The 5,027-nt window shown below is 46.2% G+C and overlaps 1 protein-coding gene across 10 annotated transcripts in view; it reads right to left on the bottom strand.

The window, feature by feature from the left end:
* INPP4A (inositol polyphosphate-4-phosphatase type I A) overlaps positions 1-5,027 on the bottom strand; it is a 240,036-nt gene that overhangs the window by 160,168 nt on the left and 74,841 nt on the right. The window contains exon 1 of one of the 10 annotated variants that reach the window (XM_019524586.1): positions 4,576-4,625. The exons of the other annotated variants lie outside the window; for them this stretch is intronic. The gene's annotated coding sequence lies outside the window, so the exon portion shown is untranslated. Of the gene's footprint in view, positions 1-4,575; positions 4,626-5,027 lie in introns of those variants that run through there. 10 annotated transcript variants of the gene reach the window in all.

The raw sequence follows: 5,027 nt of genomic DNA, 5'->3' as shown, positions 1-5,027 counted from the left end.
CACCAGGTTCGTCTGACAGGACCTGCCACTGATGAACCCGCGTTGGGTTCATCAGGTTAGGATACAAGGGGGTCAAGGGACTTGGTAGTGGGGGGTCTAATATAGACCGTCACCCCAGGAGGATAAGCTAGACCTGGAATTCTCCAGGCAGCTCTTGGCGTATGGTCAAGAGCTATGGTTGTCATGAGTGACCTAAACTACCTTGGCATCTACTGGGAGGATCAGTCAGCCAGAACTAATGGGTCACGTAGATTCTTAACCTTCATACAGTACCTCCACCTAACACAAGAGGTATATGATCCCACTAGGGGGAATTCCTTGCTGGATTTGGTGCTGGCTACATGGGATGGCCTGGTGGAGGATCTGCAGGTACAAGGCAACCTAGGGGATAGTGACCATCAATTGACTGAATTCACTATCCAGAGAAAGGTGGGAAAAGTAACCAGCAGGGCAGAAGTGCTAGACTTCAGAAAGGCTGACTTCAATGTGCTTAGAATATTAGTTAGTGGGGCATTAAAGATCAAGAGCATTGGCAAAATGGGGGTCCAGGAAGGGTGGTCATTCCTCAAGGAAGCGATCCTTTGGGTGCAGAAGGAGGAAATCCCACCGTGTAGAAAAGGGGGCGAAGGGGCCAAGAAACACTCCTGGTTAAACAGGGAAATCCAGGAAAGCCTAAGGGCAAAAAAAGGGGCATACAGGCCGTGGAAGCAGTAGGTAGCTACCAAGAAGGAGTATACCTCCTTGACTCGCATTTGCAGGGAATCAGTTAGGAAGGCCAAAGCAGCATTAGAACTCAGGCTGGCAACAAAAATTAAGGACAACAAAAAGTCCTTCTTCAGGTATATAAGGAGCAAAAAGAAGGCGCAGGGCAGCATAGGTCCCCTACAGGATAGGCAAGGGCAGTTGGTGACAGATAGGAGGGACAATGCAGAGCTTTTCAATGAGTTTTTTTGCCTCTGTATTCTTGAACCTGGATCTAGACAAATCTCCCAAATGCATTACTGACAGAAGCAGGAGAAACACCAGCCCACCAACCATCATGACCAACCTAGTAAAAAGACACTTGGAGGGGCTGGACGTGTTTAAATCAGCTGGACCGGATGAGCTCCATCCAAGGGTGCTGAAAGAATTAGCCAGTGTCATAGCAGAGCCACTGGCACAACTGTTTGAGCACTCGTGCTGCTTAGGTGAAGTCTAGAGGACTGGAAAACAGCCAACGTGGTCCCTGTTTTCAAGAAGGGGATGAAGGAGGATCTGGGTACCTATAGACCGGTTAGTCTCACCAATATCCTTGGGAAAACCCTTGAAAAAATTATCAAGGATCACATTTGTAGAAGTCCAGTAGGTAATATAATGCTGAAGGGCAACCAGCACAGGTTCATAGCAGGTAGATCCTGTCTGACTAACTTTGTTTCGTTCTATAACCAGGTCACTATATGCTTAGATGCAGGAGTCAAGGTAGATGTCATCTACTTGGACTTTAAGAAGGCCTTTGACACGGTATCCCATCGTATTCTTCTAAACAAATTGAACGGCTGTGCCATAATTACACAGTTACATGGGTGGCAAATTGGCTTAAGGGTTGTACCCAGAGAGTGGTGGTGGATGGGTCGGTATCGACCTTGAAAGATGTGGGCAGTGTGGGTCCCCCACAGCTTGGTCCTTGGGCCAGTGCTATTTGATTTCTTCATCAGCGACCTGGATGAGGGCGTGGAAAGCACTCCGTACAAATTTGCAGATGACACCAAACTATAGGGCAAAGCAAATATACTGATGGAACAAAACTAAATCCAGGTGGACCTGGACAGGTTAGAGAAGTAGGCAGAGAACAACAGGATGCAGTTCAACAAGGACAAGTGCAAGCCGCTGCACCCAGAGAGAGGGAATCATCAGCAAACTTATAGGCTGGGGGATGACCTTCTCAGCAGCACAGCAGCAGAAAGAGATCTCAGAGTCATTGAATATGAGTTGTCAATGTGACGATATAATTAGCAGAGTTAACCACACTTTGTCATGCATTAGTGGATGCATCACAAACAGGTCCAGGGAGGTGATGTTCCCCCTTTATGCAGCACTGGTCAAGCCACAGCTGGAGTAATATGTCCAATTCTGGGCATCACAACTCAAGAAGGATGTGGACAACCTTGAGAGGGTCCAGAGGAGGGCCACTCATATAGTTAGGAGGCCTTAGGAGGAAAGGCTGAGGCCCTGGACCTTTTCAGCCTCCACAAGAGAAGGCTGAGGGGGAATCTTGTGGCATTATACAAATTCACTGGGGGGGGGGAGGGCACAGCAGGGAACAGGAGATGCTCTGTTTACCAGAGCATCCCTTGGAATAACCAGAAACAACAAACAGTCACAAGATGATAGAGAGTAGATTTAGGTCCGGCATCAGAAAGAACTTCTTCATGGTTAGGGTTCCCAGAATCTGAAACGGGCTCCTAAGTGAAGTAGTGCTCTCCCCTACCTTGGAGGTCTTAAAGAGGAGACTGGACAAGCACTTTGCTGGGGTCACATGACTCCAGCACTTTTTCCTGCCACGATGATCCTTTGAGGTCCCTTTTGACCCTAACATCTATGAATCTATGCTAACACACAATGGTCCAACTTAATGCCTTAGCATGCTGTGTGAATGTGAAGCAGACTGCAGGAGAGGTAAGGTATCTGAGGAACAGTGGGGGAGAAAAAATTCTGAATGAGAATGTGTCACATCTGCCTGACTGACAGGCATACAAAAATGTTAACCGTACAGAAAAAAACCAAAAAAACCAGACCCTCTCTTTCTGTAATACTATATCAAATGTGAATTCTATGCTGATGACTGGAATCTGTCAAAAAATTCTTATCCATATAAAACCATTTAGTTTTTAAATTTTAGACATGTTGATTATCAAGCAAAAAAGCAGATCAAACTAAGGTGTGTGCTCAGGGCTATCCCGGGAAGTGGAGAGGGGGCAAATCGGGGCAACCGCCCCAGGCCCCATGTTTCGGGGGGCCCCGCAGAGTCGGGTGGAGCAGCGCAGCAACTTCACGCTGCTGCTGGCTTCACATTCGGCCGTTCAGAACCCCTCCCCACTGCTGAATCCGGTGTGTCCGGCCGCTCGCCACCCCCACCGCCAAATCCATCACCAGCTTCCTCGCATCCAGAGGTGGGGCCCTACGCAGGTCAATTTGCCCTGGGCCCCGCACCCTGATTGGGTCGTCTCTGTGTATGCTCACAGCCAATGAGGACAGTTTCACACGGCTTGGCCATTACATGCACACTGACTGACAGTGAGGATGCAGTGAAGGTTTCAGTTGTTTTCAAGACCATGAAATGAATGATATCTAGTGTTTAAAAATACCGAAGTGCTCCTTCAGTCATTTTATATTGGTCTTTGTATAATTTATTTTTGCCAGCAACTGAATTCCTACCTTTGTTTGTTTTGGCGCACACTGTCAATACAGAAAGACACATTTCATTGCTGGATTCTATACTATTTTAAAGCCAATGCACTAAGCAGTTATTAGTGGAAGTTATCTTTGGGCAAATATGTGTGTGTGTTTAAAGCCAATGTGCCAATTTCCGAAGGTCAACTTTTGTGGAAATTATCTGGCTGCCTTCATAAAACCAGCTTTCGCTCCTAGACAACCGTGACCTTCTACCGCATGTGACCTTCTAACACAGATGTATTTGATGATTGCCAATATATACAAAATCTGGCATACCTGGTACGAAACTTGCACTGAACTACGTGGAGCTCCAAACTTCACTTTTCATTAAAAAAGACTGCAATTTAGTATGGGGACATCAATCTTCTGGTGTCCAGCAAGACAGGGCTTTAAAGGCCACATCAGATGGAAGGAAAGTGAAGCTATCTCTGAGTGGGGTAGAGGAGGAGGAAACCAACACTGCAGTGGCAAATGTCCCAAACTAAATGTCCCTTGCTCTTTTAAACTCCACCTTTTCACCTCTCCCTGATCAACAATAAAGAAACATATAGAGGTAATTAGCTATGTGAGTCTGAAGTCAGCAGAAGGTAGGGCAAGGTAGCACCTTAAACATGTCTAACTGGTTCAGAAAGGCATTAGTTTCAGTAGGCGACACCTTACTTTGTAAGATGCTATGATTCCTGTAAGTCAATTTGAGGCATTTAAGCACTGGTTAATAAAATACAGATGAAGTTGGGATATATTTCCTGATTAGCTATATTTTGTGCCTTGCTTATAGCAGAAATGAACATTTGCTGTTCCACAGAAATTGATAGTTAAATTACCAGCTCATTTCTAATGTTTATCACAGATTTCTGCTCAAACCAGGTAATTAGATTTTAAACAGAAAGAATTCATTAATCCCTCCCTTCTTCTCTTTGTTAGGTTTCTAAGTAGAGGTTTCACTCATTTTTACATTTAAATGCATCCATGTTTTTTCAGCACACTACTATTTTTTCTTCTGAAGCACTGTGAATGTTCAGTAAAACCCGAGCACCAGCCATCTGTGACAGTTTAGAGCTGTACACAAAGACAAAGATGTTATTTAGGGCAGCAGGACTCAGACTCCGGCTCTGGAGGCAAATGTGCTCTTCAATCTATTACCTGTGGATCTCTGCAGAAAATGGTATCCGTGTGGGTGGGGTTTTGCGTTTTTTACTGCATCTTTGGTACACCTTTCCTGCAATCGTAAATAATGAGCATATTCCAGATCTGACTGTAGGGAGGCAGCTCCACAAGCGCACCCAGGGACGAACAGCAACAGTACATAGTTGTGACGTTGTTATTTGTCCTCGGGAACGCCCCTGCACATGCTCTCTGGCACGTGGCAAATTGCCCTGGGTGAGGTACAGGAGACTGGGACCAGCACTTGGGCTGGTCCCAGCAGCCTTCTGGGGACCTTCCAGGGCTGCAGCAAAGGCAATCTGGGTGCATGGAGTCTGGCCAGCAGTCAGGGCACGGCTCTGGCTAGCCAGGCTTTGGTTTTAGGTGGTGCATGCTGCAGTCAACTGCACCACCCTGCTTTTTTGGGCACTTTTTTTTTTTTTTTTTTTTTT

The sequence above is a fragment of the Gavialis gangeticus genome, unplaced genomic scaffold, assembly GCF_001723915.1.
Source record: "Gavialis gangeticus isolate Ggan-Ray unplaced genomic scaffold, GavGan_comp1, whole genome shotgun sequence".
NCBI lineage: Eukaryota > Metazoa > Chordata > Crocodylia > Gavialidae > Gavialis > Gavialis gangeticus.
This window is presented reverse-complemented; position numbering and strand designations above follow the sequence as displayed.